The sequence below is a fragment of the Triturus cristatus genome, chromosome 3_2 (genome assembly GCF_964204655.1).
Source record: "Triturus cristatus chromosome 3_2, aTriCri1.1, whole genome shotgun sequence".
NCBI classification, from domain to species: domain Eukaryota; kingdom Metazoa; phylum Chordata; class Amphibia; order Caudata; family Salamandridae; genus Triturus; species Triturus cristatus.
In genome coordinates, this window is record NC_140584.1 from 414660393 (window position 1) to 414685336 (window position 24944).

Consider the following 24944-nt stretch of genomic DNA (forward strand, 5'->3'; position numbering starts at 1 on the left):
CTCTAAAGGGGTACCACAGGGCTCTTGTTTGAGCCCCACGCTTTTTAACATCTATGTGGCCCCCTTGGCTAACATCATGAGATCCCATGGGTTCATCCCGGTGTCTTACGCGGATGATACCCAACTCCTCTTTCCATTTAAAACCCTGACTACAGAGATTAGGAACTCTTTTGCCCAGGGAATGAAAGCAGTGGCACACTGGATGGCGTCCAATTACTTGCAATATAATGTTGCTAAAACAGAGGTGATGTTATTCGGCGAGGCTAAACTTCTGTGGACCCTGGACTGGTGGCCTCAAGATCTTGGGCCTGTCCCTGAGCCTAAACTGGTAGTGAAGGACTTGGGTGTTAGGTTGGACCAGGAGCTTTCCTTAAAACAACATGGTAATCAAGTGGTTGGCTCATGCTTTCATGTCATTGGGCTGCTTCGGAAAGTGTTTCCTTTACTCCCAGACGCCACAAAAAAGACCTTGGTGCAAGCATTAGTGTTGAGCAGATTAGATTATTGTAATGGCCTGTTACTATCGGCAAACGAAGGAGTCCTCTCAAGATTGCAGGTGGTTCCGAAAACTGCTGCTCGCCTTGTATTAAACTCACCCCCTCGAACACCCTCCAAACCTCTCTTGGTTAAACTTCATTGGTTACCAGTGAAACAGAGGGTGAAGTTTAAAATATGTTGTATTATACATAAATGCCTGGCTGGGAGAGGCCCGGCCTACTTAGCCAACAAGTTTACTCCATATGTCCCCACACGCTCTCTTAGTTCTGGTGAGCGGACCTTGCTATGTGTTCCCAGAGCCAGGAAAGCAAGACAGGGGTCCAGAGCTTTATCTGTGGCAGGTCCCATGTTGTGGAATAGCCTCCCCATAGCTATCAGATTGTAGAGAGAACATTTTCCTTTTAGGAAACAATTAAAAACCTTCCTTTTTCAGGACTAGGATTTCATTTCAATGTTATAGATGTACATGGCTAGTACTTGTTCTTTGTTTATTGATGGTGCTAAAGGGCGCGGAGATAATCCTCTGGGAGTCGATTCTAGCGCGGTATAAACATGCAAATAAATAAAATAAATAAATAAATAATCAGAGCTTCATTCAGTACAGGCCTGTGGCAAACGGGCCAGAGCAGAACACATCCCACTTAACCACATCTGCATCGGCCTGTACTGACCACACTTGCTTCATAATCACAGCATCAGTACAGGTCAGTGCTGAACACATCCCGCTTCACAATCAGAGCTTCAGTGTGGGACTGTGGTAAACGGAGGCCTCTCTTCATAATCCTAACATGGATAGAGGCCAGAGCAGAACACATCAGCAGAGGTCTACACTGAACACTTCTATTACTTAACCACATTATCAGTAGATGTGCAGTCTGTAAAGATCCCACTTAACGAGCACATCAGTGAGAGGCTGTACTAATCACATCCCACGTTCATATCTCCAGGACAGGCCTTTAACAAGCAGAGCCTTCTTTGCAATCTCAACATCACATCCTTTAGGAATCTTACCTGCAATTTGATACCTTCTTCTCTTCATTATTTATTTATTTATTTATTTTTTTAAAAACCTTTATTTCTTCAAGAATCTGGACACAGCTATTCAGCCGACAACCCGGAGGTTCGGCAGCTTCGATAGGAGAGTACAAAGAATCGTCCACAGTACATTGAAGGAGCAGTGAGAAGGTTCCATTTTTAATAATTACAAACACACAACAAACCCCAGCAAGGCAACAACACTGAATGCCCACGGTGATAGCCCCTCAGGGGGAGCCGGACCCCAATCATCTAACAGTCACAGTACTATGATAAGAGGAAAAAGGGGGAAAAGCAGAGGCCCAAGAAGTCAATTAACCATCACATCTGCATACTGAGCTGGAAAGAAGGTCAAGAAGAAAGCTGTTCCTCGGGGGGATCCGGATCAGGGGCAAGACATATTCCCCCCCTGTATTGATTCCACCGCCCCCAGATGGCATGCCACTTCCGAGGGCGGCCTCTGGCACAATATACTGTCTTCTCCCTGAGCATACTCCAGTCCATATTTTCTTTCCACGCAGTTAACGTGGGGGGCCCCCCGGAACCCCACAAGCGCGCGATGTCCCTCTTAGCAACCATGTTACCCAGGGTCACCCACTGGGTCTGTGCCTCATCATGGTCAGTGGGCCCCCAGACATTCAGGAGACAACACCGTGCTTCCGGCTGCATAGCAATGCCCATCACCTCCCCCATCACCGCATGAACTCGCCTCCAAAATTCCGTGATGACACCACATTCCCAGATGATATGTAGGAAAGTACCCACCATACCGCATCCCCTCCTACATAGGCCTTCCTCAGAGAATCCCATATGAACCAGTCGCGGCCCCGTCACATACACTCGATGCAGGATCTTGAGCTGCACCAGCCTCAGACGCGACGGGATCGCAACCTCCTTAGGAGAGGAAACAGCAGACTGCCAGTCCTCATCATCCAACTCGAGTCCGTCCCTAGTCCACTGGTCCCGCAGCCCCAGTAGCATATCAGCCCGAACATTTATCAGTTTCTTGTAGATGAGCGAGATCGTGCTCTCCGGCATATGGCCATCAAGGATCCGGTCCTCCAAAGGCGAGGACTCAGGCACCTTCTCACCCTCCACGAGGACTGACCGCAGGGCATGATGCACCTGAACATATCGGAAAAACTCAGACGCCCCCAACTCATACTCCTTCTGCAACTCTTCAAAGGACTTCACCCTACCCTTAATCAGCATATCTCCAACCCTGGAGATGCCGATCAAGTCCCATTTATCAAACCCTGTCGTATGCCAAAGCCTACCCAACCTTTCAGATTCAAACAACGGGGCAGATAGGGTGAGCCTATCCTTCCAGCCCAGAGAGTCAGTCGCCATCTTCCATACACGCACCGCCACCCCGGTGGGCCCCGTGAGGGACGAGTCGAGGGACCGCGAGTACAACGCCCTAAGATAGTTCCCACCGCGCAACAACCATCTGTCCATGGCATAACCAGGGCTGAGGGCCGGGCCATAGAAACCGTAGTTAATCGCGGACAACTGGGTGGCTCAGTAATAGCGTCGGATGTCTGGAAGCGCGATACCCCCGTCATACCATGGAAGCGTCAATTTAGCAATCGCTATCCGCGGCCGCCCATCCCACAACAACGTCCGTTGGAGGCTTTCGACCTCCCGAAAGTACTTGGCCGGCACCCAATCTAGAGTATTTTGCAATGCGTAGAGGAACCGAGGAAGGGACATCATTTTGAACAAGGCGGCGCGCCCGACTAGGGAGAGCGGCAGCCTCCGCCAGCCCTCAACATCCCGCCGCAGGCGCGCCAGGGGGGGGAGCAGGTTTCTCTCATACCGCAAAGCGGGGTCCATGGAGATAAAAATCCCCAGATACACGAAGCCCTGCTGAGCAATCTGGATCGAACAAGTTCGCGGGACCGGCGGAACCTCACCACCCAGGACGTATAAATACGATTTACTCCAGTTGATGACGAGACCCGAATTCCTACCGAAGGATGTGAGAACGTCACAGACCACTATGAGTGAGTTCTTAGGCGAGGCAAGATACAACAAGATGTCATCAGCATATGGCGAAATGCGGTCCTCGTGTTCGGGCGACCACCGAAGGCCACGTATATCCGGGTGCCAGCGTATCCACGCCGCCAGCGGTTCAAGAGCAAGGGCGAACAACAGAGGCGACAGGGGGCAGCCCTGCCGAGTCCCCCTCCCAAGCCGGAACGGAGTCGATGCCCGGCCATTTACCACCACACTCGCAAGGGGTCCCTCATACAGCAACCTCACCCAGCTCACAAAACCAGGGCCAAAGCCGAACTTGGCTAGCACAGCCCACAAATATTCCCATTTCACCGTATCGAAGGCCATCGTGGCATCAAGAGACGCCACAATAGCCGGTTCTCGCAGCGTGCCAGCCCTGGCGATCACCCCATGAAGACGCCGAAGGTTCAACGCGGTGTTGCGATGGCGAATAAAACCGGATTGATCAGGGTGAATCAAGTCTCCAAGTACCCTGACCAATCGGCCCGCCAGGATTTTAGCCAGGATCTTCGGCTCGGCATTGAGGAGTGATATGGGCCTATATGAGGCACACTTATCCCGGGGTTTACCAGCTTTATGTATCACAACAATTGTCGCCAGCCTCTGGTCCAACGGGAGGGTCCCACTCCCCCGCGCCTCCACGAACATGGCGCGCAGGTGAGGGGCTACCCTATCCGGGAACAGTTTATACAGGTCAATCGGCAAGCCATTCGGGCCCGAGGCCTTGCCAGAGTTCAGCGCGCGAATAGCTCCCGCCACCTCATCGATCGTTAAGTCTCCATCAAGATCATCTCTATCTACATCAGAAAGACAGGGCAGAGCGATATCCCGCAAGAGGTCACGCGAGTCCTCGGGCGGCCTATCCGACACTGAGGCATAAACCTTACGGCAATAGTCCGAGAAACACTGGACAATCCCCTCAGGTTCCACAATCACCTCTCCCCCCTCTCCCGTCAGCTCCGACACTACTCTATTAACCCGTTCTTTTTCATCCAGCCAAGCTAGGAGCTTCTCGGCCTTGTCACCAACATCATACAGGCGGCCCTGCTGTTCCCTACTGAGGGTCTTAGCGGCATTTGTCACAAGGTCCTTATACTCGGCTTGCTTCAAGCTCAGCTCATGCAGTGAGGCCGCTGTTACCTCCTCCTCTAGCGCTCCCTCCAAAGCCACGATCTCCTCCTCCACCTGCATAACCTCGCCATCTCTCCGCCGCTTGGCCGCCACTACAAGTGAGAGGGCCTCCCCTCGCAGCACGGTCTTAAATGCTTCCCAGAGCGACACTGCCGAGTCCACGGACCCCTGATTATCCTTGAAATTTTTTTTAACTGTCTTCACCAGTGCGCTGCGCATCTTGGAATCTCGAAAGTACCAGGGGTTAATAGGAGCCACCCTTCCCCCTCCCTCTCGGCCGACATCCAGCCTGACCCACACTGGCGAATGGTCCGATATGCCACGCGCCATGTGCCTGGCCTCAGACACCAAAGGGGCGTGCACAGCCAAAGTGAGCAGATAGTCAATCCTAGAAAGGCTACCATGCGCCCCGGAGTGGAAGGTGTATTGACGCTGTGTGGGGTGTCGGAGCCTCCAGCAGTCTATCAGGCCGAGTGTGTCTAGGAAGTCTGGAAGCCACTTCTGAGCCCCCCCTGTGTCTCTGGGCGGGTACCTATCCAGCAGCCCAGAGCCGACAGCATTGAAGTCCCCCCCTACCACTAACATACCCCCCGGGAGATCCAGCAAGGCCCTACCCAGATCTACAAACGTGGAGGCCTGCAGGGCTGGAGGGACATAAACCGAAACTAAAACCAAAGTTCTACCTTCCCACCTCCCCGCCACCGCCACAAACCTCCCCCTATCGTCAACAACGGTGGAGTCCACCTCAAATGGTAGCGAGGCCCTGACTAGGATACCCACACCCCTAGACCCGGAGGAAAATCCCGAATGAGCTATGAATTTATAACCCTTCCTATTAAGAGCATAGCACGTGTTACCTATAAGGTGTGTCTCCTGCAGTAGGGCAACATCTGGCAGTGACCGTTTCAAGTGTTGCAAAACTATCCTGCGCTTAATGCGATCCCCCAAACCATTAACATTCCAGCTAATAACACTTAAACCTCTACCCCCCATCCCCAAACACAAAGAGGCCCACCCCCCCCCGAAGAGCCACCATGGGACAATACCGAAGATGATCACTACGCCTTGCAGAAACAGACCCCCCAACAACAACCCCAAAACCCCAACCATCCCCCCCCACCCTGCACCCCTGCTGCAGCTTACAAAGCCCCCCCAACTTGCAGTGTGCCTCGTCCTCCCGCAACCCTCCGCATTTACTGCACTCTAATCAAGTCATCAAAGAAAGTCAAATCGAGTCAGACCGGCTCCGAAAAATCAGCCTTGCCCATCCCGGCCACTGTCCCCATCCGCGGCAGTGTCCTCTCCCGTCCGTCGCCGGGGCAAAGCGTCCAGCCATTCATCGGCCATGACAGGAGACTCAAAGAAGAATGTCCGATCTTCGTACACCACACGTAGTCTGGCAGGGAAGAGCATGGCATACTTCAGATCCCTCTCCCGAAGTCGCCTCTTCACCCCCAGAAAGCCCTGCCTCTGCCTCTGCACCTGCTGGGTGAAGTCCGGATAGAAATTCACCGACGCGTTCTGGAAGGGGACCGGGCCCGTCACCCTCGATGCTTGCAGGATAGCGTCCCGATCTCGAAAATGAAAGAGCCGGGCGACAATCGGCCTCGGTGGGGCTCCCACCTTGGGCCTCCCACCCGGCACTCTATGGGCCCTTTCAACCGCAAAGAACTTCCCAAGACCCTTAGGCTGCAGATGGTTAAGCACCAACTCCTCGACGAGCAGGTCAACCGAAGCCTCATCCGAGGACTCCGGGACCCCGATAATGCGCACGTTGTTGCGCCTGGCCCGGCTCTCAAAATCCTCCAGCCGGCGGGCGGCGAGATCACCCTCGGTCCTCAGCTTACGAACCTCGGTCTGCAGTTCCGTGACATCATCGGCGAGGCCCGTGGTCTTGAGCTCCAGGGTTTTAACCCGTTCATTCGTTTTGCCCAAGTCCGCACGGATCAGGTTAACATCCACCAAGATGGCATCCACCTTATGCGCCAGGGCATCGAACTGTCTCCCAATCGAAGTCTGCATCCCTTTGAGCGCGCCCATGACATCCTGCAGCGAGAGCTCCGGGGCCAAGGGCGAGGCCTCCTTCTGGGTATCCGGCGACTGGCTCGACCCACTCGGTGATCCCTTCTGCAGAGCATAGCGGTCCATATTATTGACTTGAGTATAGGCTCCCCGCCTGGTAGACTTAGGCTTCAGCCGATCCACCTCTGCTTTGCCCGACATGGTTGGTACCAAGGAGGTCGGTTCAGATAAGACGGCCCTCTCTCAACGAGAGGAATCAGGAGTAATCAGTTCTGCAATGGGCCGCCAGAGTAGCATGTAGAGCGTCCAAAGGATAATAAAGCCACCAAGAGCTCTCCAGGGGCAGGGCAGACAAAGGGAGAGAAAGCGAAAGTGAAAGGACGGGGACCTCCATCCGACAGTTCACACCTCGCCTGGCCGTTGTTGTTCAACTAGAAGTCGGGCATCCTGCCAACTCTAGTCCCTGGCATCCCTCGGAGATAGGCCGCAATCTTCCGCCATGCATAACTCCGGTTCCCGGTGGGCGATCCGATCGCGGGTAGCATCAATCGCCTCCCTGACAGGTCATCTACACGATGCCATGCATACAGACAGGATTAGAGACAGGATAGTCGACGGAGGGCGCGAGGGTCTCGGGAGCTCAGAGCTCACGCGGCCATCTTGGTCAAGCGCTAGGCTCCTCCCCCTTCTCTTCATTATTTCAATCTCCGTTTAATCTTCAAGGGGTGCAGTAACTATCTAAAGGGAAGCAGGACTCGTATCCCATTTTTACAATGTTTTTCACTATCAAATCACGATCAAAAACGTATCAGCCATCAAAAAATCAATAAAAACATCTTTCTTCAGTGAGTATTAAAAAAGATTTACACAATTTTCTTTTAAATGTTAAATACTTAACGTGGCGCATATACTGTACTTAATGCAATACTAAAACCACCTAAACCCATTCTTCATTCATGCTACTCAATAGCCTATTAAAGACAGTTTCACAACATATCATTATGCAGCGTAACACAATTATTTCAGCTCATTGCTTTCTGGAAGTTGTCCGATGTTCTCTTCTTGTATGCAACCTTATTTCATTAACCGTTTGCATGACTTTGTACACAGAGTTTCAACTTTCAATACATAGCCTGCATTAGGACGTATATAAAGTTTCTGGTTCTTATAACATATTTGTCTACCTATTCTGTTTGTTAACACAATGTGTCTGTAAATATATGTAATATAAAGTGTGATCTGTAACCATTCCTTCTCAGTGACTAATAGATATCTCTTTTTTGATTTATTTTTGTAGTTAACAGTCATCAATAAGCCTAACCATTATTCTGTGGTATCAATCCATTGACTCCTCATTATTACTCTTTTCTTGGCCACATATATTAATAAGTGTCATCTTTAGTTTAGTCATGTGTCTATTCAAAATCAATTTCATTAGTAGAGTTTTCGTAATCGCTTTACTTTCCTTATCAACTGTCCAGTAATCAAATCACACAAATATGTTATTGTCAGATAACTGCTTAATGAGCTAATCTTCACTACATTCATTGAGTGGTACTTATTTTATTATTACACGATCTATGGAGCCCTCCTTAGGCTCTGTCCCCGCCCCTTCTTCATAACTAAAAAGCCTGGGTTTTTGGCTAGATTAAGATTTGTCTATGCGTCCCCAAGCAGCCATAGTTGCTTCATCCTGCTTTGCAGTTATGAAGTGGGTGAAAAAAAATTAGGTGGGTCATTCCTCATTCAGCAATGAGGGCACTAATTCAGGCTCTCATTCTTTCCAGAGTGGACTATGGCAATGTTTTGTACCTGGGTGTGTTTAAGGCAGTCGTCTGTCGCCTTCAGGTGGTACAAAACGCTGCGACTAGGCTTCTTACTCAATCTTCAAAAAGGACCACGGCTTTCCCATTTTGCGGGAGCTACATTGGCTACAGATCAAAAAAAAAAAAAAATACAATTCAAAGCCCTCTGCTTTGTTTCAAGCTAAGACCGGGCTTGGTCCTAAATATATACAAGAACTCGTCTCCTTGGATATTCCTTCTCGAAACTTGAGATCCGCCAACCAGTGACACTTCTGTGTACCAAGAATACATAGGGTACGATCAGGCGTTCGCTCATTTTTGTATCTAGGTCCAAAACTGTGGAATGCCTTGCCTCAGCATATGAGGAGGTGTACCTCATTAATGCAGTTCCGCAAATTCCTAAAAACATAGCTTTGTTAATGGTAGTGCCGGTCAGCATGCCTCTGTAGTGCTTAGCGCCAGGAAACCCGATGGATAGCTGCGCGCTTTAAAAATGGCAAATAATAATAATAATGGAGTTGGCAATGAACTAAATATGTCAATTAATTTCTAATCAACATATGTTCTCTATCCCTAAAATTGGACATTTTTCATTTCTTATATACATGGAAAAGGATTTTATGCATTTGTCATTATTTAACATAAATTTATGCAGCTTAATTTGAGTTACATCTTTGATTAATTTATGTACCTCTGAAATTAAACAGTGTTCATCTGTCGAGTATTGTCATCCTTATCTTCAATAAAGAGAATGCAAAATGGGGGTTAATAACGAAGAGGGCGACTTGAGTAATCGGTGGATCAGAAAAATGGAAAGAGGAGGGTCTGAGAACAGGTGACTACTCACATTTTCAGAGTTCATACCATATCGTGGTAGTTCCCTCAACAGTCCCATATCTTTTTATACTTTCCAGTGTAGCCTCTACTTGCATATATGATATTTTTGGCCAACATGTGCCAATCCATAGCGGCCTTCCACTATGAATATATTGGAGTGTCTCTACTGTGAGATCTGTCCTTGCCACCACTAAACGCACACTACTAAATATTTGAGTGCATTTGGGAGAAGTGTCTTTCGACCACATGCCCAGTTTGAAGAGTGTGGGATTTCCAGCGAGTTTGGTCTTCGCTAATTTTGCCATACAAATCATTATATTGACTAATATTTACCTTCCTACTTGTTAGTTGAGTGGATTTACATGAAGAGCTCCTCAAGCTTTAACACCATGCAGAATTTAATTGAATTTCTATTAAAAGCTTTCAAGCCAATTTTTTCTCCTGAAATGCAATTTACATGTGATCGATTTTACAATTTCTCATGTTCTATTTTTCACTTTTCTGAGCTGCTATGGGTCTTTCAAACGTAGTTTTTTTCTATGTGTGGAAATATTCATTTACAACTGTTTTACTTTAAATAAGTTAGAGGAAAACTCATGCCCTCTTGAGTTCGCTCACTTGCCTTAGTATAGGGCACCAATATATCCTTGTTCCGTTCACCACGTTCATATGAAAATCCTAAATTGCATTACAATTCCGTTTTAAATATGGCGACCTGGAAGTCATTGATCTTTTCCTCATGTGATTTGCTACTCACTACTATTCATCTATTAAGGTGAGAACTTAGTTCATTGTGGGCGTTTGTCGTAATGCGCAGCACCACCATTCTCCTCCTACAGGGCCGCCTCAATAGATTGACCACTTTAGTTCCTCAATCATTGTTAGACCTGGCACCATTGGCGTGAGTCTCCCTTCCATTTTTTCGCTGTGCCTCCTCTGTTTTTCTGGTGATAGATGCTCTGGGCGCTGCGCCACTGCCATTCAGTGCTGCAGCGCGGATGCTCCCTGTGTAAAGATGACATATGAATTGATGTATCCCTGATTGGCTTATTTGGTCTACCTGTTAGTCCCTAGTAATGTGGCCTGTGTGTGCCCAGGGCTGATAAACCAAATGCTGCTGGTGGGCCTGCAGCGCTGGTTTGCGCCACCCACAGAAGCAGCTTGTAAAGTGTGTCTCAGACCTGCCACTGCAGTGTCTGTGTGCAGTCTAGAACTGCCATCTTGGCTGTGAAGTAAACCCACTTCCCAGCCCATTAACTTTCCCTTGGCATCATGTAAGCCACCCCTATGGTAGGGTGCATTGTATGTGTAAGGTAGGACATGCTCTGATGTGTGTAGCATGTCCTGGTAGTGAATTACACCCAATTTCGATTTTCACTACTGTAAGGCTACCTCTGCTCCATAGGCCAGAATGTGAGGTTTGGCTATTACATTCTATAGTCCTAACTGACCCATAGAACATGGTAGAAAAACGAATTTAGTATGGAATATTAAAATACATCTTTTAGTGAAGTTTATTTTTATATTCTGTGTTTGAAAATACCACTTTTAGAAAGTAGGTATTTTCTTGCCTAAGCCTTCCAGTGTGCTCTGCTGTTATGTGTATTGGCTGTCTAGTTTTGGAGGGACAGGACAGGCTGAGTCAGACCTGGGTTGAATAGAGAGATCTGCATTGGAGTGTGGGGAGGGGTAGCTCCTGGACCTGAATAGGGCTGTGCCTAGCAAGGTGAATGCTGGCTCCACCACCCACTGTGCGTCTGATGGCAGACCCCCTCTTTCTGAAAGGAAGGATGCAGCCTGGTAAACAAAGTGCTCCAGGGCTGGGCAGAACTGGTTCTGGCTGGGTTCAGTGACTTGTAGCTTCTGAGAACAAAGGGCCCGATTCACAGAACTAACTTAAGACGAAATCCTAAACTTACTACCATTTTGGTATTCACAGAAGGCACTTACTCATTTCGGTATTCACCGAAGTTAGGAGTCCCAAAGTTAGGACTCCTAAATGCTTTCTGTGAATACCGAAAGTCTTAAAATTAGGATTTTTCTCAGTTTAGGAGTCCTAAAGTTAGGAGTCCTAACTTTACTACTACTAAATTGAGAAAAATCCTAATTTTAAGACTTTCGGTATTCACAGAAGGCATTTAGGAGTCCTAAAGTTAGGAGTCCTAACTTTACTACTCATAAACTGAGAAAAATCCTAATTTTAAGACTTTCGGTATTCACAGAAGGCATTTAAGAGTCCTAAAGTTAGGACTCCTAACTTCTGTGAAAACCCAAATGAGTAAGTGCCTTCTGTGAATACCAAAATGGTAGTAAGTTTAGGATTTTGTCTTACGTTAGTTCTGTGACTCGGGCCCATAGACTTATGGGGTATAAATATCTGTTCTGAAACCCCTACAAATTGTATTGCCCCTGGATCTCAAGACCAACCTCTGTCCGTGGAACTGAAGGAAGCTGCAGGAAAGGACTGTCCTGGTGTTGTGTGCTGGTCCCTGGATTGGCCTGCAGTAGTTTCATTGGACTGGAAATAAGAGGGAAAAGGAGCTGTAAGAGAACTTTTTAATCTTGAACCTGCAATCACCCAAGGGCTAGAGAGAGAAATAGCCTCCTGACTGAAGTCTCAGGACCAGTAGACTTAATTTTGCCGCTTAGGCCTGTTAGCGAGCCGCCGTAGCCGAGGAGCGTCAAGAAAATCATCGCACTGCTGCTACCGAGGGCTAGCTGGCCTGATCATCGCCCCGCACGTTTGCAGGCCTCAAAATTATCGCTAAAGCCTGTTAGCGAGCCGCCACCGCCGCGGAGCGTCAGGAAAATCATCGCGTGGCTGCCGCTGAGGGCTCGCTGGCCTGATTATCGCCCCGCACGCTTGCGGGCCTCGAAATTGTCGCTAACACCCGTTAGCGAGCGGCCGCGATCAAGAGCGTGAGGAAAAACATCGCTATCCCGCTGTAGCGGCATTTTTGTGGATTATTGACTACAACATCCCAAAACTGTGAGTAAAAGGGTCGTAGACCATTGCCCTGAACTGAACTTTGCATTCCCCATTTGAACTATTTTTGCAACTTCCAGAGAGAATAATTTTTGCACCGTATTGTGGCTTTCTCGTTATTTGGTCTTGTGATAAGCCTATGTATAAAGATAACAATTTTTTTATACCTACCTGTGTTGTGTCCCTTTGTAGTGTTCCTCACTGTATTACTGTGTATGGTCATAAACGCTTCACACACTGCCTCTGAGATTAGCCTAACTGCTCATGCTACGTTACCACAGGGTGGAGCAGGGGTTGTCAAAGGGGTGCAGCCCCTCACTCTGACTTAGGAAGAAGGTCCCTGCTTGGACAGTGGCCATCCACTGCCAACCAGAGACCCCCATTTCTAACAATCATGTTTTTTATACTCAAACTGTCACTAATCTATCTATCTTAAGCGTACATTATATAAAATTAAGTTCGAGGCATGTGGGCTGCTGAATTCATATCTGTGCATAGATCGCCGCCTAGTGTTGGGTCCGGATGTTTGCACGTTGTTGTCCTGGAAGAGTCTTTGAAGTATTCTGAGATAGGTGACTCCTCCCCTGGACCACAGTGCGCATGCGCATCCTCTCCATCCTCAGATTGTTTTTTTCCGCCATTGGGTTCGGATGTGCTTATCTTGACTCAAGTTAGGAAAACTTTTTCTTTCGGCCCAAAATGCCTTTAGTTCGCGTCGGTACTGTTCCCGATCGGTATCGACAGTTACTTGTTAGTTTATTAACTTCAAAAACAACTTTTTCGCATCGTATCCGACCATCGACCCTGCATCGACGATGGAATCGAGGACACCATTCAAGCGGTGTCCTGTTTGCAATGCGAAATATCCCCATGTCGACGTCCACCCGGTGTGCAACAAATGCCTTTCACCGGATCACAACGAATCCACATGTATGGCCTGTGCCCGATTCCGATCCAAAAAGACTCTCCGGAATCGACGAGCAGCGAGAATTGAAGCGCAGCAAGCGGCACCGGCCCGACCAACATCTTCAGCGCCGAGGACGAAGATGTGGAAGGCGTGGAGAACCTACCCTCCAGCCCCGCTTCCGAACACGATTCCGGATCGGAAGACATCGAAGAACAACTCTTTCACAGGGAAGAAGCCGACACCGAGGTAGGAGACTACGATGAGGCCTTAGGGGCCGAAGAAAGTAGCTCCGGTGACGAGCAAGGCCTACCCGTACAAACGGAGGATATCCCAGTGCGTCAGTCTATGGCTCCGGTCGAGGGATCGCCTTCGGGCCTTACCCAAGACCTATCCCGCAGTTCTTCGGCCCCGCCCTCTGGCCCGGCCTCGGACATTCAGCGACAGCCATTAGTACCCAAAATGACTGGTTTCCCTTCCTCGAAACCAAAAGTCGTATCGGTTCCACAAAAAACGAAACTGAAACTAACACTGGTCGGATCGAAGCCCACTACACCTTTGACGCCAGCCAAACCCGTCGGCACCGACCGCACCAAACGGGACTTCGGTGCCGAACTCGCAGCAGCCGACGTCGGCGCCGACACACGGAAAAAGGCCATCGGTACCGCCAAGCCGCCTCGGCCCCCGGCACCGAAACAATCGACTCCGGCCACGAAGGTCAAAATGGCCGCTGCGTCGCACATCGCTTCAAAAGCAGCACCGAAGGCCCAATCATCGTCGACAGCTACTACCTCTCCTCGACTCGATGACCCCGTGGCCCCGAAGAAGTCCACGCCTGCCTCTACAGAACCGCTCGGCGCCAAAGAACCGTCGGCGTTACAGGTGCGACAAGTTGCAGCGTCCTTGCAATGCATCAAAGAAAAGGCAGCCCTCCAGGAAGCGTCGGGCTCCGAGCCGAAAAAAGCTCAAAAAGCTTCTCCAGCAACACCGAACATCACTTTTGGACTGCCGCCATCCACAGCGCCCAAACTGTTTGAAATCAGGACACGTGTCACCCAGACTAGGATCACACCTGCCGAACGCTCTCCTACGGAGACGTCACCGTCCCACATCATCGATGCCGACACCGGCAGAATGATGCTCCACAAGCGGAGAATATCTTCAGAGCAGGCTTTGGACTCCTACCGGATCCCGCTAAAGAAAAAGCTGCCAGCGGATTCGGAACCAGTTCTTTACGAACGTCTCCATACCTCTTACCTAGATCCACAGCCCTTCTCTCCAACACCCTCCGAAATCGATGCTTTGGAGGACTACATGGGTGACTATGTCCCCTACCCCAGAGAGATGGACCCTGAAGGCCAACAGGACCCTGACCAGGCTTGGGATGACCCTGTAGACCCGGGTGCGCCTATGGATACACAGGACACGCAGCTATATGGTGCGAAAACGTCTCCCACAGAGGACACTGCCGCATTCAACGCCCTCATTGAACGCGCTGCGGCCAATCATGGTGTGCAACTCCACTCTGACACAATCGAGGACGATTTTCTAATGGATACCTTCGCATCCTCAGAAAGGAATATCAAAACTCTACCCATGCTGAAAGGTGTCCTCAAACCAGCAAAGGACATTTTCAAAGAACCCACTAGGGCAAGAGTAATAAACCCCAGGATCGACAAAAAATATAGGTCGGCGCCTAGGGACCCTACGTACATTAGAGGCCAGTTGCCCCTAGATTCCATCGTAGTCGCTAATGCTCGCAAACGGGCGCACTCGCAGACTACTGGGGAAGCTCCTCCCCCGGACAAGGAGTCCAAGGTGCTAGAGACCTCCGGCAAACGGGTTGCAGCCCAGGCAGCTAACATATGGCGTATTGCCAATACCCAGGCGCTCCTAGCTCGCTACGATCGCGCACACTATGACACATTAGAAACCAACATCTCCCTGACCAATACAAAGAGGGAGCAGAGATCCTCATCAGGGAGGGACAACTCCTCACGAACGCATCCATTAAGTGTGCACTGGATGCCGCAGATACAGCTGCCAGAGCAATAAACACCAGCGGTATGTTACGACGACACGCCTGGTTACGAATCTCCGGATTCAAACCGGAGGTTCAAAATAACATCCTCAATCAGCCGGTCAACCCAGACTACTTGTTCGGACCAGAGGTTGACACCACCTTAGAAAAAATAAAAAAGGACACAGACACTGCAAAGTCCATGGGGGCTCTCCAAACGCAGACCTTTCGGAGTGGCTCCTTTCGTCGCCCCGAAAATAGAGGAGCAGGTAGAGGACAGGGGTCACAGCAAACCTTCAACAAGGGCAACACACAAAGTACCTACGATAAAAACACCCGGGGTGGATATCGTGGCTCCAGCACAAAGGGTAGAGGACGTGGATACGGCAATACCAGGTCCTCCCCCAAGAACAAGCAGTGACGCCCTCTCCTTTCCTCCCGACCACATAACACCTGTCGGGGGAAGGCTACAAAGGTTCCTGTCCACGTGGAACTCCATCACCACGGACAGGTGGGTCAAAGATATTATCAAACACGGTTACTGCCTAGAATTAACCTCCACTCCACCCACAATACCGCCAAAACACCGTCCTATGTCCTCAGAGCACTTAGCGCTATTACAGCAGGAAGTGCTAAGTATGCTGGAAAAAGGCGCAATAGAGGTCGTACCCGTCCACGAGCAAGGTACGGGGGTGTACTCCCTGTACTTCTTAATACCAAAAAAGGACGGGTCACTCAGACCTATACTAGACCTGAGACCCCTCAACCGCTACATTCTCTCAGAGCATTTCCACATGCTCACCCTACAACAAGTCCTCCCGCTGCTCAAACAGGGAGACTTCCTGGCCACGCTAGACCTCAAAGATGCGTATTTCCACATACCCATTCACCCCTCACACAGGAAATATCTCAGGTTCACTATTCAAGGGCAGCACTACCAATTCAAGGTTCTTCCCTTCGGCATGACAACAGCACCCAGAGTTTTCACAAAGTGCATAGCTACTGTGGCTGCACATCTACGGAGGCAACACATTCACGTCTACCCTTACCTGGACGACTGGCTTGTTCAGGCAAAGTCAGCCCAGCAATGTGCCAGCCACATGTCCCGCACCATTCACCTTCTTCACAGTCTGGGGTTCTCACTAAATTACCCGAAATCACATCTCCAACCCGCACACGTACAACAGTACCTAGGTGCGACCATAGACACTCTGGCAGCCACAGCTCAGCCAAATTTAGTGAGGATCAACAGCATGCAAATGCTGATTTCCAAATTCAAACCCAAACACTCCCTTCCCGCGCGAGTGTTCATGCAGCTGATAGGCATGATGGCCTCCTGCATTTTCATAGTCCCACACGCGAGATTACATATGCGCCCGCTTCAGGAGTGCTTAGCACGTCAATGGAATCAGGCTGACGGGCAACTAAAAGACCTAGTGTTGGTGAGCGGTCGGGCATACAACTCTCTGCATTGGTGGAATCCACAAAACCTTTGCAAGGGCCGACCGTTCCAAGAGCCTGTTCCACAAATAATACTGACAGCGGACGCGTCTCTCCAGGGATGGGGAGCTCATGTACTCAATTACACAGTGCAGGGACTATGGACGATACAACAAAAGAAGATGCACATCAACCTTCTAGAACTGATGGCAATCTTCCTGGCAATGAAAGCATTCAAAGTACACTTGTGCGACAAAGTCGTGTTGATCCGGACGGACAACATGACTGCCATGTACTACATACAAAAGCAGGGAGGAACACACTCTCCACAGTTGTCTCATCTGGCTCAGAGCATGTGGAAGTGGGCCATTCAGAGGAACATGTTCCTCATGGCGGAACACCTCCCCGGCAAAGACAACCAGATGGCGGATCTGCTCAGCAGACACAGCCACCAGATGCACGAGTGGGAGTTACACCCATCAGTACTCCAACCGTACTTCCAGCAGTGGTGCCATCCAGAGATAGATCTATTCGCCACAAGCGAAAACGCTAAATGCCAAAGCTTTGCCGCCAGGTTCCCACATCCGCAGGGCAATGCGATATGGATGAACTGGTCCGGCAGATTTGCGTACGCTTTTCCCCCAGCACCATTGATACCGCTGGTGGCACACAAACTCAGACAACACTCACTAACACTCGTCCTGGTTGCTCCAACATGGGCACGCCAACCATGGTACACCACCTTTCTCGAACTTTCCGTGGTGCTGCATCAAAGGCTGCGATCAAACCCGCGCATTTGACGCAGAACCATGGAGAGATTCAGCACCCAGATCCGCAACAGCTGAACCTGGCAATCTGGCTCCTGAAGTCCTAGAGTTTGGCTACCTAAACCTGCCACCTGACTGTATGGACATCATTAAGGAAGCTAGAAGACCCACTACCAGAGCTTGCTATGCAGCCAAATGGAAAAGGTGCGTCATTTATTGCAATAACAATGACATTAACCCGCTAGACGCATCCATCCAAAACATAATTTGTTACCTCTTACACCTATACCGATGCAATCTGGCATACACCTCAATACGTGTCCATTTGACCGCAATATCAGCCTATCTCCAGAACAGGCAGCACCTCTCTTTATTCAGAGTGCCTGCCATCAAAGCATTCTTGGAAGGACTCAAACGAGTAATTCCTCCAAGCCACCCACCAGCTCCTATGTGGAACCTCAACTTGGTCCTCACACGCTTGATGGGTCCACCCTTTGAACCTCTACACTCATGCGAGATTCAATTCCTCACCTGGAAAGTAGCTTTCCTAGTAGCGATCACTTCTCTAAGGAGAGTTAGTGAACTCCAGGCACTAACCGTTCAAGAGCCATTCATACAGGTTCACGCCAACAGGGTCGTACTACGTACCAACCCCAAATTCATGCCCAAGGTGATATCGCAGTTCCACATGAATCAAACCATTGAACTGCCTGTTTTCTTTCAAAACCCACAAACTGTCGCAGAAAGAGCACTCCATACACTAGATGTAAAGAGAGCCCTCATGTACTATATAGACAGGACTAAAGTCTTTAGGAAAACAAAACAACTTTTCGTTGCCTTTGCCCCACACCACAAAGGTAACGCCATCTCCAAAGCAGGTATAGCCAGATGGATCGTTAAATGTATTCAAATTTGCTATCAAAAAGCTAAACGCACATTAACGATTCCCCCACGAGCCCACTCAACACGTAAGCTAGGGGCCTCCATGGCTTTCCTGGCAAACATTCCTTTGCATGATATATGTAGAGCAGCCACCTGGTCCACTACACATACATTTACCAAACACTATTGTGTAGATGTGCAATCAAAACAGCAGGCAGCTGTAGGACAGGCTGTTCTCAAAACTCTTTTTCAGACCGCTGCAGCTGGCACTGGTAGTCGCCGCTAATAGGAGGTACTGCTATGTATTCTATGCACAGATACGAATTCAGCAGCCCACATGCCTCGAACTGAATATGCTACTTACCAGTATGCATCTGTTCTTGGCATGTAGGGCTGCTGACATTCATATCGCCCACCCTCCTCCCCAGCGCCTGTAGCAGCTGCAGCTCTCAGAATTACTGTATAGCATGGTCATCACTTTCTGTATCTACTCCATCACTGCCACAATGGCGAAAAACAATCTGAGGATGGAGAGGATGCCCATGCGCACTGTGGTCCAGGGGAGGAGTCACCTATCTCAGAATACTTCAAAGACTCTTCCAGGACAACAACGTGCAAACATCCGGACCCAACACTAGGCGGCGATCTATGCACAGATATGAATGTCAGCGGCCCTACATGCCAAGAACAGATACATACTGGTAAGTAGCATATTCAATCCCATTACTGATTTATTCAAAGTTATGAAAGGGGCAAATATCTTTCGTTAATATTTATAACTGTTATGACCAATAGTCTATTATTCTCTTTCTATTCTTCACCGAAGTGTCAAATCTTAATTTGCTTGCAACGTTATAATCAATACATATCGGGTATTGATTAAGCTTTTGATGTTAGTGTTTTTGTTCTTGCTTTACCTTCTGGTGGATCTCATGGGACTCCATTTTGAAATACTGAAATTCACCACAGCCTTAAAGTGACTGTGAATTAGAGAGGCACTAGCAAACATTTCCTAGAGGTTTGCCTGGACGCTGACGTAATAACCTGATAACTCCTTGAAACAGCTCATTGTCAACTATAGCCAGAGCAAAACACTTGCTTAGAATATTCAGTGGAGACTGCTGTAATACCTCTCTGCTCTGAAATCAGCATCAACAGCAGAAGTCTAGCCCGACCTGCCTAACACAAAAGCAATCACTCACAGATTGATTAGGGATCTTTGCCAAGATTTCAGTGTTTACCTTGTACCGGTGATTGGAGGTGGACGGCACCGGCACTTGTTTGTGGTGACCAGGACTTATTTTTTATCCCAGAGCAAGCAAGGGAAAGGCTTGGAAGGAAGTAATAGACAAATAAGAAAACTGGGTCAAGGTGAGAAAGCAGCGATGAAAAAGAACAGCAAGACTGTGCTAAAGAGTCAAGACAGGCAGTGTCTGCTGGTGGAAGACACATGACTAAGGTGGAAGAGAGCTTTGGTATTCAATCAGCTACCCAGCATTCGTTGGCGCCAGCAGCAGACTGCTAAGAAAAAAATTTGGACCCCCTCCTCCCTCTTCCTTTTTTATATTTATTAAAAAAATTAAGCACTGGCACCTGTGATTTCCTTGTCTACGCCCACGGCTAAGGCTGACCATTCCACAAATATTGATTTATTGTTGGCTCTGGAAGACTGTTGCTGTTTTTGGCTGTAGCTCTACCCAACTTTTGGGTGTTCGTTCTTTTTTTTGCTCTATGTAGAGAGCTGTGTCTTCCAGGAATTTTTGTTTCCTTAAAGACTCCCAAGCAAAGTAGATTTCATCAAGATCACGAGCGCACATCATTTGTTCCTCAGCAGAAAGCAGTGTGGCTGACTGTAGTGATGCAGATTGGTTCTATATACCCCCGCCAGTGTGTAAAGTACAGTAGGCACCATGTCAGTGCCTCAGACTATAAGCACAATGTTCATTTCCAGCAAGTTAATATCGGAGATCGATCGTAATATGGACCACGATGGCATAATCGGCTCTCCAGGGGAGGTTTAGTGGGAAGTGTGGGGCAGAAGTAAGTAGGAAGTTTTCCCTCTGAAACCGCTGCCCTGTGAGTAGGCCTGGGCGAAGCACTACGCTACGCTCGCGTAGTTTGCGAAGTTCGCGCTACTTCGCGCTATGCGAACTGCACGTAGCACAGTGCGAACACGCGTAGCGTAGTGTTGCGTAGTGCTGCGGTCATTTTTTGCTTGCTCGCGGTCCTCAACGTCAAGTTGGCGACCGCGAGCAAGCGAAATGACATCCTGGCGAGACTTTTTCCTTGTTCGCGATCGCGAGCATGGAAAATAAACCTCCCGGCGAGATTCCCAACGCGAGAAGGTCAGGTTTCTCATTGCGAGGGGTCGCGTATGCTCGCGACCGCTCGCGATGAGAAACTACCAGTTCGCGTTGAGAAAGCTGCAGCTCGAGTAAAAATCTACTCGAGCAGCAGAAAACTACAGCTCGCACTGTGCAAGATGCCATTTTCAATGATTGCACAGTGCCGGTTGCTTGTCCGCACTGTGCAATCATTGAAAACAACATCTTGCACAGTGCGAACATGTTACTTCGCAGTTCGCGAAGTGCTACGCGTAGCTCGCGTAGTGCGAACTTCACTGTGCGTAGCTTCGCGAAGTGCTACTTCGCGAACTACGCCCACCCTTACCTGTGAGTCTGATGCAGAGGTCGTATGACCCAACTCAGTCCATGTGCAGTGAGCGGCGGTAGTGTTCTTGGTGATCGCAGCTTTTATTCTAGCTGTGTGATCCGTGCCGTCCTACAAGAGGCTCAGCTCCTGTTTAAATGAAAGGCACTGCCTGGTTTAACGCTGTGATTGATTGGTGACATGCTCCACGGGGACTACGGCGGTTTATGATAGATTGGCGGGTTCTTGTGTGTTGGGCCCAGGGTGTCCACTGAAACCAGTGCAAGAGCTTTGAGTGATTGGAGGAATATTTCATCACGGGTCTTAGAAGGCACTCTTTTACTGGAACGAATGATTCCGGGACCAGCAAAGGTAGGATGTCCTGTCTTGTCCGCTGATCCTGCTTTAAAGCTCAGTCCCTCTCACCAGGAGTCCACTTCATGTTACAATATCACAATTGACTTTTCAAAGAGAGGGATGCACACCGACTCCTTCTGCTTTTCTAATTGTTTAACCAGCTTGAAGCTGAATGCATGCAGCTTGGCTGATGCCATGCCCAAACAGCATCTGGGTCAATAACATTCACAACTCGGGGGCACCATCTCCCCTGTCCAAACGCACAGCTTAAATGGCCTGCTGGGCTGTCATCTAATCATTCCAATTTTCACCTTGTAATCCATAGTAATCCATATATTAAACATCTTAGTTCATCTTAATTTCAACCTTTTTCCTCCACACGCGGAGTAGTTTTGCCAATTTTCATAGTTTCTAGTGTTTAAGCTGGGCCATCCGAACCTCTTGCAAAAAAAACACGAAAAGTGCAAATTCGTCTTAGGCAGTGCTGTTTATTTATAAACCCAATGCATTTCGGGCCGCTGGTGCCCTTCGTCAGGGGTCACTACAATGACAAGTAAAACAGAACTATTAATGTTTAACTTCAAACATAATCACTGTTCCACAGGTAATTGTGCATTTATTAAAAAATGTTCCATACGATATAACATACTTCCTGATATAGCGCTTTAAGACCTAAAACTGCCGAAATTCTCAACCATTTCCCAACTTGTTCTATTTCCCACCCGATGCTTCCCCAAAACCCATAGTTTGGCATCTCCCCATTTTCTTGTGTAAACGAGATCTTAATGTGGCTTCTAATTCATTCACACATGCCTTAGTATGTTGCTTAATCCGCCTGACATGCAACTCTTCAACTCTCACTCCCCACACTCCTCCTGCGCTAACTCAAACCAAACCCGTTTATGACCCACATGCCGACCACACCCCTATACCACATTCAATCTCCTTCTCCCCACAATACTCATACAAATACCCCACGCTCACCTCAAATGTTCCCCCGTAATCCTGAACCAAATGTCACCTCCCCTCTTGCTCCCAAACAATCAACTCATTCACTCACCGCACCTCATAAAACACTCCTACTTTTTTTTTTTTTTAATTCGCTCTCGTACCCATACAGTATGGGTACAAGAGCGAATTGGAGGAGTGTTTTGTTTGGTGGATCTCCAGGGCTAAGAGGTGTTCTCGCGAGGGTGGGGGTGGAGGTGCTTTCAGCTGAGCAAGAGGTGCAGTCGGCCTGGGATCCTTGGGTAAGGGCATAACGTCAGCATCTTCACAGGGAGGGGGACAAATCTGGTAAACATTTGGCATGGATCTTGTGGCAGGAACAGGAGGTCCCTCCTGTCCTTCATGTTCGCGTCCCCAGCGGTAAATTGGTGATTAGTCGTCTGTACATTCTGGAAGTCGTCTTGGAACACCTCAAGAGGGTGTATCATGCAGGAGAGGTGGGTCCCCTGGGGCTGATTCTAGCTTTCTTGACTGGTGTGGCGTTTCCTATTTTGGATCCAGATCTTGTGCAGGACTTGGAGAGTGAGATCTCCTTAGAGGAATTGGGGGCAGCCATTTAAGCCCTCAACAGATCCAAGGCGCAGGTGGGGATGGATTCCCTGTGGAATTCTGCCTGAACAACTCTGTCACGCGCAGCGACAAATTGCCGGAGGCTCTCCTGGAGGCACGGGCAAATGGGATACTTCCGCACACAATGAGGTAGGGCAGTGTCTGCCTTCTACTGAAGCCTTCGTTATACAGACCCCTCAGGATGCTCAACACAGATGTCAAAATACTATAAATTGTTATTGCGTTTGGGGTGTGTGATCTGCGCTTTGCTGTATAAAGACCAATGCAGCTTTATGCCGGCTTGTAGTCCCACTTTTAATCTTCGGAGACTCACTCACGTCCTACATGAAACCGTGGCTGACGGACGTGAATTGGCCCTCGTCTTCCTTGATCTTGGTCTTTTGTGGCTGGGTGCAGCTTTTGTACACCAGATCCTCCGTCTGCGCTAAGATTGGAGGTGACCTCTCTGAGGGGTGGGTGGTTGGGAGGGGCACCAGGCATGTTTGCCCCCTTTCCCCACTGGTGCTTCTCCTGTGAAAAGAATTGGAGCCATGGGGCATTCAAGTGGGGCGGTGGGGCACTGCATGTTATCGCTCTCTATGCGGATGACCCGCTGGTGTAGGTACGCCCCCCTGCCGGGTGGTGCCAATACTGGGGCTTCTCGATATATTTGGTAGGGTTTCAGGCCTTAGGGTTAATCTCAGGAAATCACTTTTGTTTTCACTTGGCCGTCTGAGCGGGCTGCCCTCAGTCCGTTGCCAGAGCTCTGCCTCCACTGGGAAACGGAGGGCTTTTAGGTACTTTGGTATATGGTGGCTCATACCGAGGATGGTCTGCTCATGCGATCCCGTGTGTGGTGCTGCAGACTGGGGTGATATGGGAGGAAATAGTGGTGAATTTGCTACACAGGACCCCCTTCGACAGCGAGCCCCGTCTCTAGGACCTTGCTCCATTTAGGGCAATTGAAAGGGACATGCCCATAGATCTCAGGAGGGCAGGCGGTTGCCAGGAGGCGGGGGACCTGTACCCCGGAGAGGCCTTCCTTACATTCCAGGAGGACCTTTGAGGTGGGACCGGGCCTCTTCCTCTATTATGCCAAGTTGGGAAGTGTTGCGTGGGAGGTGTGCGCTGGTTTCCCTGCGGCTCCTCAACTCCCCCCTGATGTTGGGAGACCTGCTTCTTTGGGGAGTGGGGAAGCATCTCCTCTCCTTATTTTACAAAGCGATCCGGTGCACCATGGCGAGTGCCCCATATGCTTCCCATGGGGCCTCGGATTGTGAGCTTAGGGAGCCCATTGAGGATGCTGACTGGGCACGCATGTTAGGTTGGTAAGGAGGGTATCCTGCAACCATAGGTTTAAACTGCTTCATTTTAATTTCCTGCATCGCACTTACGTGACCCCTAGGCATTTGAACAGGATGGACCTGACGAGGGAGGCGAGATGTGCACGATGCAGGGAGTTTGGGAGGCCAACCTTCTACATCTGGCCTGAGCATGTGCTGTGATTCAGGGGTACTGGAGGGAGATGGTGCCTAAAATAGTGGAAATGACGGATATTGAAATTCCTCAGACCTCGTTGGCCTGCCTCTTGGGGGGTGGTGGTGAAAACCAGGGGGCACAAGATTCCCTTTAAGCGGCCCAATTTGCTCTGTTATTGGCCAACAGGCGAGTAGCCAATGAATGGATGGGCACCCAGGTACCATTGATGTCCTCGTGTCAGCGAGATCTCCTTGAGTGGCAGGTGGCTTAGGAAATGCATAGGCATACTACCCGTACCGATCAGGGTGCATCGGATGCGATTATGTTGTGGGGGTATCTTCTTAATAAATTTGCAGTTGAGTAGGTCTCTGTTTCGTCAGAGGGCTCTGACAGGGAGGGGTGATCTGTATACTCTTTGTACCGAGGTAATGTGATTATGGTAGCCAAGCTTGTATAACTGTATTATTTACTTTATAATTGGCTTGATGATTTGGCTTCGATGTACTCTTGTCCCTAGCTGTTGTATGCATCTGGTGTTTACGCTCAGCCAGTGTAT

At 49.2% G+C, this 24944-nt stretch overlaps 1 protein-coding gene across 1 annotated transcript in view; it reads left to right on the plus strand.

Moving 5' to 3' along the window:
* KIAA0319L (KIAA0319 like) overlaps window positions 1-24944 on the plus strand; it is a 941156-nt gene that overhangs the window by 553781 nt on the left and 362431 nt on the right. The window lies entirely within an intron of this gene.